Source organism: Nicotiana tomentosiformis, chromosome 4, assembly GCF_000390325.3.
Source record: "Nicotiana tomentosiformis chromosome 4, ASM39032v3, whole genome shotgun sequence".
NCBI classification, from domain to species: Eukaryota; Viridiplantae; Streptophyta; class Magnoliopsida; order Solanales; family Solanaceae; genus Nicotiana; species Nicotiana tomentosiformis.
The window spans coordinates 24,916,145-24,932,554 of NC_090815.1; the positions used below are offsets into that span (position 1 = coordinate 24,916,145).

Consider the following 16,410-nt stretch of genomic DNA (forward strand, 5'->3'; position numbering starts at 1 on the left):
GATGGGATCGGGCTGCACGTCGCAGCTGGTATTATTGATTTATGCCATGATTGACTTATTATAGCGCTTGGGATGCATCTTCCCCTTCTGGAATTTGCACACCCACAGTGAACGCAATTGCTATTGATTTTTGGGCTGGATCTACCATGTTCAGTACTGAGGGGCTGAGTATGAGGATTTATTTATGTTTGGGTTGGATCTGCCCTGTATAGTATTGAGTGGCTGAATACAAGTATTTATTTATGTTTGGGCTAGATCTGCCCTGTACAGTGCTAAGTGACTGTTTGTACTGAGTATTGAGCATGATGAGTGAGAGTGCGAGACAGTGAGATTGAGTACTCAGAGAGTGTGAGTACATGAGTTCATCACTGAGATGCATTGCATTTATCATGCATACTTGAGATACAGGCATAGAGATGCATTTTCCTCATGCTATACGGTATTGCGTCATTTATGACTTTACATGCACATTGACATGTGTAGGCATAGAGATGTATTTTCCTTATGCCATTTGAAAAAAAAATTATCTATTGAAAGTTTTGGGAAAAATCATAGTTATACAAACTTACTCACATTTTGGTGATTTTGATAAAAGATTTGGGTTTTCAATGATATACTTGAAAAGCATACCTATTTTCTGAAACTGTGAACGAGCTGAGCATTATTTTTCTTAGTTACTTCTTTTATCACTTTTATTATGTTGTTATGAACTATTGTTGGCTATTGGTGTTGGACTCCGACCTTTGTTCCAGCTCGTCACTATGTTCAACCTAAGGTTAGGTCTGTTACTTATTGAGTACATGTGGTCGGTTGTACTCATACTACACTTCTACACTTTGCGTGCAGATGTTGGATGATGATGTTGTTGTGTATGGTGGGAGCTGGATTTAAAGACGTACCTGCGTTCCGGTCATAGCTACCTCTAGATCTTGGTAGCTTTAGAATTTTAATATGTTCATGTATATTTCAAACAGATGTATTTATTTCATACCGGCTTTGTAAACTCTAAATCTTAAAAGCTCATAATTTGTACTACCAGTCCTTGAGAAATGTATAAAGGATCATATATTCTATCATCATTTGTCTCAATAAATCTTATTAAATTAGATAGTTATTAATTGACTTACCTATTGGGTTGGGTTAGGTGTCATCACGACTAGTTATATTTTGGTTCGTGACAAAATTAGTTAGAAAAATCACTTTATTGTGTTTTGTGTTTGAACAGTCACTCAATTTTGTTCGTTATAATTGAAAAGTCACCCAACAACTTAAATAATAAAAACACCCATTAAAACCATTTACCGATCTGCTCCCTGAGCCGGCCTGCTAGACTCTCTCTTTTTTATAAATGGAATTGTTTGATATGTTTCTTTATCGGATTGTTCGGTGTTTGTTTCTTGATCGAATACGCAGAGTTACTCCAAATGATTGTGTCACAATTGAGTGATAACATAAGTGTTGTTTTTAAAGGCAAACGTCACTAATATTGGAAAAGGCGTGTCTATTGACAATCCTGTTGGTAATAAATTCCCACAAAAATAATATTCAAGGGACTAAATGCGGAATAATAATGTAGCACCGAGATACGGTAATTAACAAGAATAAAGATTGACAATGAAACTAAGATTTTTACGTGAAATACCCTTTTGAATAAGGGAAAAAACTATGGCCCCGAGATGAGCAACTAATATCACTATAGCAAGAAATTTTATACTTTGTAGATCCGAGTAAAATACTCCAAAGACCACTACAACACTAAAAAAAAATAACACTCTTTTGATATTCTCACCTCACTACAATATCGCTATTCTTTATTTTACTCTACACAGTCTATTTCTCACAATGCCTGAGAAATACTCTCTGTAACTATTGTGTTGCTTCTCTTTCTGTGTGATAAACTAAAGAAGCCGAAGCTCTCCTTTTATAGGAGAAATAGCCTACCTCTTCAACCAATCAGAATGAAGGATTGGTTGAAAATTTGCAATGCAAATATTTTCTTTCTTCCGCCTAACCATTTGACATTTTCCTTCTACAGCCTACCATTTTTGACAGTGCAAAAGAGAATATGGTTGCCAATCAAAGGAAGAAACTTTTCTTCCTTAATTTAAGGGATGGACCCCACAAATCTCCCCCTCGAATCCCATTCAACTGAAGGGGGTAGCACTGTCTTCTAGTTTGAGTGCATGCCGACAAGTTCTTTGCATAGCTCGAACTTGTCTCTTGGTACCACCTTGGTCAACATATCAGTAGGATTTTTACTCATGTGAATCTTTTTAACCTGTAAAGATTCGTTCTCCACCTGCTCACGAATCCAATGATATCTCATATCTATATATTTCCAATGTTCCTTTCCAGGATTTTCAAGGAATCTGCTAGCAACACCAACTTCATGAGCAATATCAGGTCTGGTGCATACCATTGCATACATCAAGCTTCCGACTGCTGAAGAATAAGGAACTCTAGCCATGTTCCCTTTCTTCTCCACACTTGTAGGACACATATTCTTGCTCAACTTTAGATGACTAGCAAGAGGTGTGCTGACTAGCTTAGCATTCTTCATGTTGAAGCGTTCCAGTACAAGTTCGATGTACTTCTCCTAAGACAACCACAACTTTCTGCTTGTTCGCTCTCGAACTATCTTCATACCCAAAATTTGTTGTGCTGGGCCCAAGTCCTTCATATCAAATGACTTGGACAAATCTCCCTTCAACTTTGCGATCAACCCCTTGTCTTTTCCTACATTTAACATGTCATCCACATACAACAATAGTATAATAAAGTAATTCTCTGAAAATCTTTTGAAGTATACGCATGGATCAGAATATGTCTTTGTGTAAGTTTGACATTTCATGAATGAGTCAAACTTCTTGTACTACTGCCTCGGTGCCTGCTTCAACTCATAAAGACTCTTATTCAGTTTGCACACCATGTGTTTCATTTCAACTACTTCAAATCCTTCTGGATTCTCCATATAGATCTCTTCTTCCAAATCTCCGTGAAGAAATGTAGTTTTCACGTCCAACTGCTCCATGTCAAGATCTAGGCTAGATGCTAAGCTCAAGATTGTTCGAATAGAAGTCATTTTTGACAACAGGTGAGAAAATTTCATTAAAATCAATACCTTTCTTCTGCTCAAAGCCTTTTACCACCAATAGAGCTTTGTATTTGACCAGCTTACCATTTCCATCTTTCTTGAGTTTAAAGACCTACTTACATTTGAGTGGTCTTTTACCCTTTGGAAGTTCAACCAGCTTGTATGTGCCAATTTTCTGCAAAGATTCCATCTCCTCTTGCATGGCTTTCATCCACTGGTTCTTTTCTGTATGGGACATCACCTCCTTAAGACTTTCTGGCTCCCCCTCATCACTGATGAGGACATACTCTGTGGAAGGGTACCTGCATGACTCTACCCTTGGCCTTTCTAATCTCCTCAGAGGTTGAGGTTGTTCTTCTCCCTGAGTGGGGTGATCCACTTGCTCAACATCATCTTTAAGTTGCCCCCTGCTCAATAACCTCACCAAGTTGCTCCCCCTGCACAGCAACCTCGCCGGTCATACTTTCTGCACTTGTGGGATTGCTAGAAGTAGAAGGAATAGTAACAAGATTAGGAATTATACCATTCTTAGTTTTCTCTAGCATATCATCAACAGTTCTAATTTTACTTTCTCGGAAGACTACATCTCTGCTTCTGATGACCTTCTTCTTTACAGGATCCCACAATCTGTATCCGAATTCTTCATCTCCATATCCGATAAATATGCAAGGAACAGATTTATCATCCAGCTTTGTTCTCTGTTCCTTTGGTACATGTGCAAAAGCTCTCCAACCGAACACCTTCACATGCGAGTAGGACACCTCCTTATTGGTCCAAACTCTCTCCGGGATGTCAAATGCCAACAGAACTGATGGACTCCTATTGATCAGGTAACAGGTTGTCTGAACTGCTTCACCCCAGAATGACTTAGGCAGTTTAGCCATTCTGAGACCATGCTTCTCACCTTTTCCACAATGGTGCGGTTTATCCTTTCGGCTACGCCATTGTGTTGTGGGGTTCCAGGACCTGTCTTTTCATGTCTGATCCCATGGTTCGAACAGTACTCTTCAAATTCACTTGAAGTGTACTCACCTTTATTGTCACTTCGGAGACGCTTTAGCTTTTGGTCTGTCTCCATTTCCACCATAGTATGAAACTTCTGGAAAACTTGAAACACCTGATCTTTGGTTTTCAAAATATAAACCCATAATTTTTGTGAAGCATCATCAATAAAAGTAACAAAATATTTGTTACTGCCCATCGATTCAATTTTCATTAGACCACAAATATCAAAATATACCAAATCAAGTATATTCAATTTTCTTTCAGACGATATCTGAAATGAGACTCTATGATGCTTACCAAATAAACAGTAGTCACAGGGTTTTACCATTGTACCTTTGGCATAAGAAATGAGTGATTTCTTGGCAAAAATCTTCAATCTCTTCTCGCTCATATGACCTATTCTTTTGTGCCAAAAATCTATAAAAATCTCATATTGTGCCGCGTTCAATTCACCTTGGCATATTTCTGCATTTTTCTTGTACAACGTGCCATAAGAAACTCCCTTTGCAATCACCAATGATCCCTTGGTGAGTCTCCACTTTTGATTTGCAAAATAGTTCTCAGATCCATCTCGGTCTAAAGCAATTCCCGATATCAAATTCATCCTCAAATCATGTACATGTCGCACATCCTTTAGAACCAATGTGCATCCGATATTTGTTTTGATATTAATGTCACCAATCCCCATAATATTTGAGTAACTTGTGTTACCCATTCTCACAAGGCCGAAATCACCTGCTACATATTTGCAAGAAAGATCTCTTACCGGTGTGGCATGGTAAGATGTTGCTGTATCAACCACCTATTCCGACTCTGGACCTGATAAGTGCATGCGTTCCTCATCCTTGTTTATACAGAGAACAACATTATCATTGTTTTGCACCATGGCGGTTGTGTTGTCGCCATTCTTCTGGCCACTAGTTTCACTTTTGCCCTTCCTCGGATTTGGGCAATCACTTTTGAAGTGACCTAGTTGATCACAATTGTAGCAATTTCTAGCTCTTGATTTGGATTAGTTTTTAGACTTCCCACAAGCTCCGGTTCTACCGTAGTTTCTCGAAATCCTTTGATAACTCCTGCCTCTACCTTTTGTGATGAGAGCATGTCCTTGATTTTCAGGCTTCTTTCTCATCTTCTCATTGAGTAAAAGAGCCGATATGACATCTTTCAACTCAATGGTAGTCTTATCGTACAGGATGGTTGTTGCCAGATTATCGTACGAAGATGGCAACGAGTTTAACAACAAGATAGCTTTATCTTCTTCCTCGATTTTCACTCCGAGATTGGCGAGATGTGTGATTAGTCTGTTAAACATATTTAAATGTGACAAAAAATTCGTACCTTCACCCATGTGTAGGGCGTATAGCTGCTTCTTCAGGTTCAATTTATTTGTTAGCGTTTTGGACATGTATAGGCTTTCCAACCTTGCCCAAATGCCATTTGCGGTGTCTTCATCAACGATATTATTTACCACATCATTTGATAAGTGCAACCTGATTGCACTAGCAGCTCTTTCATCTAAGTCAGCCCAATCCTCAGCTTTCATGGTAAGAAGTATTTTGGCATCAACATCTAGTACCTTGTGTAATCCTTATTGGATGAGCAGATCTCTCATCTTTCTTTGCCATATTGAGAAACTACTATCTCCGTTAAATTTTGCTACCTCATACTTTTCTCCGGATATTTTTGTTTTTCACCGAGTATAATATTACCGACAGTGAATAGTATTTATGTAAACGTGCAAAACATATGTTCTGATACCAGTTGTTAGGAATAAACCCCCACAAAAATAATATTCACAGTACTAAAAGCGGAATAATAATGTAGCACCGAGATACGATAATTAACAAGAATAAAAGAGTGACAATGACACCAAAATTTTTACGTGAAAAACTCTTTTGAATAAGGAAAAAAATTACGGCCCCGAGACGAGCAACTAATATCACTATACAAGGAATTTTTACACTTTGTAGGTCCGAGTAAAATACTTCAAAGACCACTACAACACTCAAAGGAAATAACCCTCTTTTGATATTCTCACCTCACTACAATATCGCTACTCTCTATTTTCCTCTACACAGTCTATTTCTCACAATGCCTGAGAAATACTCTTTACAACTATTGTGTTGCTTCTCTTTCTGCGTGATAAAATGAAGAAGCCGAAGCTCTCCTTTTATAGGAGAAATAGCCTACCTCTTCAACCAATCAGAATGAAATATGTTTTTCTTCCGCCTAACTATTTGACATTTTCTTTCAGCAGCCTACAATTTTTAACAATACAAAAGAGAAGATGGTTACCGATCAAAAGAAGAAAATTTTCTTCCTTAATTTATGGGATGGACCCCACAAATTCATTATTGGAAGCAACAGATTAGGTTTGTACATTTTAGGACCGTTCGGACCATTCATGAAGAAAACGTGGCTGATATTAAGCCTCTTCTTGCACGAGTCACGACACCAGCAGAGCTCTGTAAATTTTAAATTTGTGTTTGTATTATACGAAATTGAATAAGTTTGCTCCCGATTAAATTTTGGCTTAATTTTACCTTGTTGTTAGGAAAAAGATTTATTTTTCTATTGACTTCACGGAGCTCCAACCTCAGAATACTTTTAAATCGTAAAATAATGGGTAAATTCAGATCATTTTTTCTTGGATAATTTTGATACGTGAAGTCTACCCATTTCATATTGGAGCTTAGTTCATGATAAAGGCAATAGATGGTCCTAAGCATAAAGCCTAGTCTGTTACCAACCAAGTTAATTTATGTATGTTTTAATTAAATATTATCTTCTTAAGGTCATTACTATCCAATTAATTCCAAGCACAAAACTTAAAATAAATAGAGTCGAATTTAATTATTTTCTTGATCCTTGAGAGGCAATAAAAAAAATACCTACCCTGAGTAAAGGTCATCCATGAGAGTTCATTTACCTCTGGACTACCTACCCTTTACAACTAATTAAATTTCAATAAATATTAGATTAAAACTCGTAATTTTAAAAGCATAATGAATTATGTTGGAAAAACCTTAAATATTGAACAAATAAAATTCAAATTCTAGATTCATGTTTGTGTATAACACATACAATGGATATATAGAGCGTGAGCAAAAGCTACTCGGTTTACCTAAATCCGTAAATCAAATTGTACATCCAACCTGCTTTCAAGAGGATGTAGGGTTGCTCTTAGGAGTTCGCCATGCATGCAAATAATAAGCAAAATTTGTGAAGATTTATATTTTTGAATGGGAAAAACGTGTCTATCTTCAAGAGCTATGTGTCATGAAGATTTCATGGAGCTCTCTTGAATTCTTAATGCCACATTTTTGTCTTTTTCTCCTCTAAAACTGTTTACTCAAAAAATCAGATAACGTTAGATTTGTATATGGTTCCAAGGATATGCGATACAATTTGATATAAATCGTGTAGAGAAATAGAATATGTATATTCTTGACTATGAGAATGAGAATAGTGAGTAAAAGGAATGAATAAGATAAAGTAAAACAAGCACAAGGGGATATCTTTAAATGTGAGAAGTGATCTTTTGTCCCAGAGTCCTCCGCTTGCTTACAATCCATGTCCCTCTTATAGTAGAGGGATCCTACTTTATATACAATAAAAAATACGTAGTGGAGAGCCCATGATGTATTGTCTTTTCCTCGATTTCCGTCAAGATCCTCTCCCATAATGCAGTTGCAACGGCCCTATTCTGCGAGCTCGATACTGGCTCGAGCTCGGTATTAGATCGAGCCCTCGGTCTTGGTCCGAGCTCGATTCTGACTTGGGGTCTCGGTATTCGGGGTGAGTATTGGTCGATCCATGCATCTTCGATAATCTCCGCTTTGCCTCGTAGTTCGATTTGAATATGAGCTCGATAATGATATCGAGCTTGTCATTGATCGGTCTTAGAGTTCGAAGCTCGCTGCCCCTACTTCGGACCTTGACCGAGCTTGTCATGCAGATATATTTTGATCGAAACATTATCGTCTCGACCAGTCCGTACGACTGAGTCAAATCGATTTTGGCCGTACACAAAAACCTAATAAAAATTAATGGAAATTATGTGAAGTTTAATTCTATTTCTTGCTATGATGCAGACACCGTTACAAGGAGGCTATTAAAATAAAATAAAATAAAATAAAAAACTTATGTAGAAACTTTTTTTAAATTATCAAAATGAATTTCAAGCTATAAGTTTCTTATCAGTTTTCCAAGTTAAAACGTATTGGAGTACATGTAGTTACTCCAAAACTTTAAAGGGAACATTGATGAAAGTTTCTTATTGGTACTATAAATATGTTTTTAGTTGAATGGGTAAAACGTGTCAATTGACAAACCATTATTGAATGCCTTTTTATAGTGAATATATTATATGATTAAAATTATGAATTCAAAAGTTGATAGTTGTTGTATAATTTTGATAAATGGAGTAACACTATTGAAAAAATATCTTCTTTCTTTTGGTCATCATCAAAGAAGGCATCGCTAGTAGTCGAACAAATGAGAGGTTTGTCAGCGAGGGTCAAAAGTTGTAAAATTTTAGTAAGTTTTTACATGTCGAATATTCTGGGTTCATGTGAATTCATAGCTGAAAAGCTACATTAGACTTTGTACGCAAAGTATTGTTGCACCAGTTGGGGAACTCAGTCATCCAGTAGAGATTTCATGAACCAACAACAACAACAATAACAAAGAACTCAGTGAAATTCTACAAGTAAGGTATGAGAATTGGGTTGTGTGTATGCAAATAATATCCTTCTTTTGTGCAGGTAGAAAGGCCGGTGATAGACACCCAACTCAACATAGTCGCAACAAACAAAGCAAATGAAGTAAAGTAATGAAAAAAACATTAAAAATATTAGTGGAGCTGGTATCGGCTTTAAGGAATATTATAAAAGCACGGTTTCCGAAGTCAAAGAGATCTGATCCCGGCCATAGGGATCCTAATTTATGGTGCAAATACCACGGGACAAACGGTCATCCGACCGGGGACTGCTGGAATCTACACAAAGAAGTGGTAAAATTGCTAAAAAATGGCCATCTCATGGAACTTTTAAGTGACCAGGCTAAAAACAACTATGGTCGTAATTTTATAATGCAGAGCAAAGCAGGAAAAAATCCCCCACTCCTGACGATCAACATGATTTTTGGGGGGAGTGAGATTAACGGGTTTACATTTTCAGTGGTGAAAAAGATGAAGGTATCAGTGACCCACAAAAAAAGACTCCAGGATGTTGATGGAGACAACATTACTTTTACGGAGGAAGACGCGGATGGACTGCTACTACCGCATAACGGTCCCCTGGTAATCTCTATAATGTCTTAGATTTTAAAATTAAACGTGTTCTAGTGGATCCAGGATATTCGGCCAATATTATCCAATGGAGAGTGTTGGAGCAAATCATTCCAGCCACAAAACTCCTCACCAGGTTCAATCTCGCAAGCGTGACAACCCGGGGAGAGATCTTGTTGCCCACGAATGTCGAGGGGGTGATGAAGACGAACCTTTTCGAGGTAGTGGACGGCGATATGGATTATAATATCATCTTTGGGAGACCGTGGTTGCACGAGATAAAGGTTGTGCCGTCAACATATCATCAGTTGATGAAATTTCCAAGTCCTGATAAAGCTAAACAAATAAGAGGTGATCAACTGGAAGCAAGGGAGATGAATGAAATCTCAGTCACCAGTAACTAAGGGAAGGAGCACATGGCATAGCAATTACAGGAGTTGGTATCTGTTCCCGAGCCAGGTGAAGTCAACCAGGGGGAAGGGGTGTCGAATTCATATCAATTACCAAGGTATTTACAGGTACTGAAAGAGACGGACGCAACAAAGTCCACAACAGAAGAACTTGAGCAAGTAGCACTATTTAAAAAATTCTTGGAGAGGAAATTCCACTTGGGGATAGGACTGCATCTCGAACTCAGGTCTGGATTTATTGAATTTCATAAATTTAATGTCGATTGTTTTACGTGGTCGCATGCTGATATGATAGGTGGTCGTACACAAGCTAAGCTTGGATCCCAGAATTCCTCCAGTAAGATAGAAAAAATGCCCTATTACTAAGGCCAGAAATAAATTCGTCAAAGAAGAGGTAACTCGCCTGCTTGATATCGGTTCAATATGAGAGGTAAAGTATCCCGACTTGCTAGCTAACATAGTAGTAGTTACAAAGAAGAAGAATAAATTTCGCATGTGTGTAGACTATAACGACTTAAAATAAGGCGTGCCTGAAAGACTCGTTCCTATTGCCAAGCATTGATCAAATGATTGATGCAACGGCCGAGCACGAGTTAATGAGTTTTCTCGATGCTTACTCGGGGTAAAATCAAATCAAAATGGGCCTGGAGGATTAGGAAAAAACTTCGTTCATCACGAATTTCAGTACATATTGTTATAATGTGATGCCCTTTGGGTTAAAGAATGCCGGAGATACTTATCAACAGCTCGTGAACAAGATGTTTGAAAAGAAAATAATGAAAACCATGGAAGTTGACATAGATGATATGCTTGTTAACTCTTTGAACGTAGGTGATCATCTCAAATACTTTCAAGAAACTTTTGACATCTTAAAAAAGCACAACATGAAGCTTAACCCCGAGAAGTGTGCGTTCGGGGTCAACTTAGGTAAGTTCCTGGGATTCCTAGTCTCATAAAGGGGGATCGAGGTTAACCCCGATAAAATCAAGGCCATCGAAGACATCCCTGACCAGCTATCAAGCATAAAAAAGGTTCAGAGGCTAATAGGGAGATTGGCCATTTTGAGCAAATTTATTTCTTCTCGCTGATCAAAAAGAAGAAGAACTTCGAATGGACCCCGAAATGTCAATAGGCTTTGAGAGATTTGAAAAGGTATTTGTCAAGTCCTCTGTTACTATCGAAACCGAAAGAAGGCAAAAAACTATTGGTCTACTTAGCGGTCTCGGAGGTGTCGGTAAGTGTTGTTTTAGTCTGTAAGGACGAAGGTATAAAATATTCTATCTATTAAGTTAGTAAAATTTTAACAGGAGAAGAAACTCGCTACCCATATCTAAAAGAATTGGCCTTAGCTTTCGTAGTCGCCGCTCGAAAACTAAGGCCTTATTTCCAATGTCATCTAATAGCTCTGGTGACCACCTTTCCCCTGTGGAATATCCTTTATAAACCCGAAATTTCGGGTAGGCTAGCCAAGTGGGCCATCGAAATGAGTGAATTTGATATAGAATATAAATCTAGGACTGCGATTAATTCACAAGTTTTGGCCGACTTTGTGGCCGATTTCAGTCCGGTACTATTTTCTTTGGCAACCAAAGAAGCAGTGATGGTGTCTGAATCGACATAAGGAGTTTGGAACCTATTCACGGATGGAGCTTCTAATATAAAAGGGTCCGTACTCGGCATAGTACTAACAACTCCTTCGGGGGAAATTCTAAGGCAGGCCATAAGAACGATCCCGCTGACTAACAATGAGGCGAAGTATGAAGCTTTTATTGCAGGGATCGAATTGGCCCGGGGGCTGGATTTTGAGGTCATAGAAATCAAATGTGACTCCTAGTTGGTGGTAAATCAGGTCTATGGGATCTTCGTAGCCAAGGAGGAACGCATGCAACAATACGTAATGAAGGTTCAGGCTCTACTCGCTCAATTTTGAGAGTGGTCGATCACGCATATCCCGAGGGAAGACAATGCATAAGCAGATGCATTAGGTAACCTTGGCTCATCCATGGAAATGAAAGGATTGGACTCCAGTACGATCGTACAACTTATGCAATCAGTACTGGACGCAGATAGCTATTACGAGGTAAACGCGACTAATTTGGTCTGGGACTGGAGAAACACAATCATTGACTATCTTGAACACGGAAAAATGCCTGAGGATCCTAAGTCATCTCGGGCACTACGAACTAAGGCCACACGATATAGTTTCAAAGGAGGTCAATTATACAGAAAATCTTTCCGAGGCTCGTTGGCCCGATGTTTGGAGCCTCCAAAGATGTTATGCGAGAAGTCCACGAAGGGATCTGCGGGAACCACTCGGGCACAGATTAGTTAGTACTAAAATTAATAAAGGCAGGATACTATTGGCCCCATATGGAATAAGACGACAAATCTTATGTTCAAAAATGCGATAAATGTTAACATTATGCATAGTTAGTACATTAGCCGGCAGAGCCACTGCATTCAGTTCTGTGATCGTGGACGTTCATGAAGTGGGGGATGGATATCGTTGGACCACTACCACCGGGCCCCGGTAAGGTATGATTTCTTTTGATTTTAACTGACTATTTTTCTAAGTGGGTTGAAGCAGGTTCTTATCAGAAGATCGACAAACGTGAAGTGGTAGATTTATTGTGGGAGAACATAATTTGAAGATTTGGGATGCCAAAAGAAATATCCTGCGAAAATGGGCCTTAATTTATAGGCGCAAAAACCACAAAATTCCTCGAAGATTTGAAAAACAAGAGGATCACGTCATCACCTTATCACCCGAGCGCAAACGGCCAAGCGGAATCAATGAACGTCCGGTTTTGTCCCAATTGAGTTTTTTGGGTAAGATTTTTAACGAGACAGCAACGGAAAGCATACTATGAAGGAAGTTGAAACAGTAGCAATAAGACCTTTTAAGGACAAGGCATACAAGAGAATAACCACTACTGAACAGTTAGATAGTCTTTTGCTCGATAGAAAAATTCCTACCTGGAAGTTGAGTTTGTTGTCGAACAGATATTACCTGACCTTTTACAAGTTCATTCCACTAGGGGATTGTTATATAATCTTTGGCTCGATAGCATAAATTCCTAAAGGGGAGTGAAGTTGTTACCGAACTGAAGATTATCTAGAAATTCACTAGTGGAATCCTCGAAGGTGTGAAACTCCAGTGTTCTAATTCGCATTCTTCGCATTTGAACACTGCGGGGATGATATGAGGATATGGAAACCACGACTGTCACTTCAACCGGAATACGAAACTAGGAAACATAGTTGTATCATTGGGACCGGGGACTGCACGGCCAGCCCCGTAGAAACAAGTTGCACAAGTTAGACACAAGAAATGACAATTTCTTTTTAGCACAACAAATGCTTATGTACTTTTGAAAATGGAAGGAATAAAGTAAAGCCCATTTATTCCTTATCTTGTTTCATGTCTGAATGATTAATTGATTTTATCATTTGAAAGTTAAACAAGTACTTCAAATGCTAGTATCATAATGAACAGGAGACGTCCTCTTCAAGAACACCATAAATATAAGAGGGCCCTCTCTTATGAAAATTCTCGCATTAAAGGGTTGATTTTGGAAGAATTTATGCCCGGAATCCAAATGCTTTTGGGAAAAAATACACCCAAAGCCTTGCATGATCATACGCAAACAGTAAAACTTGCGTAAACACTTAAATTCAAAAAGACGCAAAGAGCAAACTTGCGCAAATGTTTAAACAAAAGTACGCAGAAAGGGAAACTTATACGATACTTGAACGAAAAGGTGTTTACACACTACAAGAAAAAAGAGATATTGTGGCATTTTTATTACGGCGGTTTCTAATAACTGCCACAATACACGTTATATTACGTCGGTTTCTTAATCGCCACAATAAGTTATTTTAAAACGGCGGTACAAATTTTGATCCTACGAGCTTTTTGACTATTTTTCAGCAAATCAGAATTCCCTCCCCCAAATTAAATTCCCTCTCACTTCCCACAAATTAGACGGACACACACACACTCTCTCCTCCTACTCTCACAATTTGGCGAAACCCTAGGTTTTAAGCGCCTCACCTCATCTTACGGTTGGAGAAAACAAAGATTTGTTGCGGATTGCAAATAGGTATATCAACACTTATCTTCTAATTTCCCAGATCTGTACGTGTTATATATTTCCTAATATGGTAGAGATTATCCTATGCATGAGACACTTGAAAATCCCTTTTTGCGTTTGTGAACAGTATTATGTATTGTGTTGGTTTGTTTGTTCGTTTGTGAAACATATGTTGGAATTTTTGTCTCTTAGTTAAGTGTGTGTGATTCATGTGAATTTTGGTGTGTTGCTCATTTTTGGGCATTGCTGATTATAAATTGTGTAAATTGCAGCAACAGTTGAAGATGTGCATATAAACTGTTTGATAAAAATCCTAAGTGACTGCCTTAAGTTAGTTTAAAATTATTTGATGATTAAGTGTCTGATGCAAGTATGCTTGGCTATTTTCTGCTTAAGCAATTCGATTCGATTGACATGGTCTATTATTGACCATGTTTTACTCTAAAATTAATTTTGTTACATATAGTGTCTATGACTAGGCGTCCAATGAACTTTATTATGTGATGGTGCATTTATGCCGATATTTTGAAGAAATTAATTCCTTTTGAATATTTGTCTTTGTGCTTTGGCAATTGCATTCCACTACACATGCTCATCATGCAATTCCAGAATGAAAGGTGATGATGTTTGTGTGCTAAATCTTTGTGCTTCACATCTTTGCAATAGGCTGAATGTTGAGCAAAAAAAACTAATGAAGGCTAAAATAGTTCAGTTATAAAATAGTCTGTTTGAAAGCTAATTCATGACCTGTAAAGGTACTTGCAAATAATTGGATAGCACAAGCACTTCAGATTTAGTAACTGAAAACCTTTGTAACACTTTGTTCATATTGATAAGGTTATATAAAGATTACTGACTATTATAGGAAAGGCATTGGCAAGCCTAAGGAAGTTTATTGCTAATTTAATTCGCAGAGTACAGAGGTATTGCCATAGATTAATAGGTATGTATGTTAATTATCACTTGGAATATTCCACAAAGGTACTTACTAAATGTACATTCTTTAGATATTTATAAATATTTTGCTCTTATGTTAAAGAAATTCACCTATTTGAATTTGCAGGACTAGGAGCTTTGCAAGAGGACTCAATTGGTTCAATGAAAACAAGCTATTCGTCATCTGGTGATGTTATGAGTTTGGCTATAAGGACTAATATGGTAGTGTAATACGATGTGCTTAGTGATCAATTCTAAAGATAAAATACATCCTTAATTAGGTGCTAATGTTTTACATCGTGAAAATTTCAGAAATTAGACACCAGGGAAAGATATTGATCGAGGCGAATATTGGATTGGAACTCATAAGCGGCCAGATGGGAGTTATGTGAATGAAGAGGCTAGAGAAATTGTACTAAATAGTAGGTTGATTGCTTGTATTTTTTAGTTGTGATATTTATCATATAATAATAGACTATTTGTATAAGATTTAAGTATTCTTTTATCTTTCGTTTTGGAGAAAATTGAAGGATAGTGTTCGAGGTTAGACTTGGGTGCAGTTTTGACTGTAGTATTCGAGCAAACTTCTATACGACTTAGTCTTAGGAGATATCCCCGAGTAGTTAGCTGGCTTATTTCCCACTGCTCCACAGGTATAGTACTCATCTTTTCTTATTTTCTTTTCTGCTGGGGCTTGAAATATACACTCTTGACGCTACTAGCTCTTTGTATGTGTGTTAAGGAAAACTAATATTGAAGGATCTAATAGTGTATGAGTTAACTGAACGAGTATACTTTTAGAAGTTGCATGACATATACTTGATAAAGGAGCTGAACCATTATGTTCCTCTTCCTGACCCTTTCTTCCATGGTACGGTCATGGGTGGGTGAGGGGAAAGATCAAGCAGTATATTATAGTCACAACAGGAAAGGTGCCTCTCTCTCTTTCAGAAATTGTCATTCTGTTTTAGGTAGATCATGAAGTGAAGTATATGTTTGTCATTGACTTTCTGAAGTTAGTTTTCTGGAATGCAGTTGAATAAATAAATTACTGTCAGTGATGTCAATATTTTAGTTATTGTGGGTTTTCCTGTAATACTGTCTCTTTTTATTTTGTTTTGTTTTGCAGGCATCGAATTTATGAAGTGGCACTCCTTCATCAATTGGGTCAAAAATATCTACAGACAAGTAACAATACCGATTGAGCGTGTAAAAATTAGTAATCATGTTTAGGATTAACTATGAATCTCTTGGATGTTGTTGTATTGAATTACTCTTTGACATAGAAATACATTGGATAATGTAATTTTGGAGTAACTATATTTAATTTGTTTAATTGTTTAATAAATAATTTGGTTGTTTAATCCTTTATATTATGTGTAAAAATTCAATATGATATGGAAATTTTAGGGTATGGAGTGCCGTAGGATGTCAATGTGGAATGGAAAAATTGTTATATTACTAATGATTGGAATTAATGGTCATAATATTATTTAATAGAAATTTAGTTTTATATTTGCAATTATGGCGGTTAAGAACTGCCATAATAAACAACATAACAACGCCATAGGTAAACAA

At 37.5% G+C, this 16,410-nt stretch overlaps 1 long non-coding RNA gene across 2 annotated transcripts; it reads left to right on the plus strand.

Annotated features, from left to right (window-relative positions):
• The first annotated feature begins 13,634 nt into the window (after nt 1-13,634).
• On the plus strand, nt 13,635-16,203 carry LOC104088087 (uncharacterized). Of its 2 annotated transcripts, XR_011415322.1 has the most exons (4): nt 13,635-13,905; nt 14,960-15,054; nt 15,145-15,485; nt 15,962-16,203. It is a non-coding gene; the product is annotated as an uncharacterized lncRNA (long non-coding RNA). The 2 variants fall into 2 exon arrangements; XR_011415321.1 differs by having other exon boundaries at nt 13,664-13,905; nt 15,145-16,203.
• The last annotated feature ends 207 nt before the right edge of the window (nt 16,204-16,410 follow it).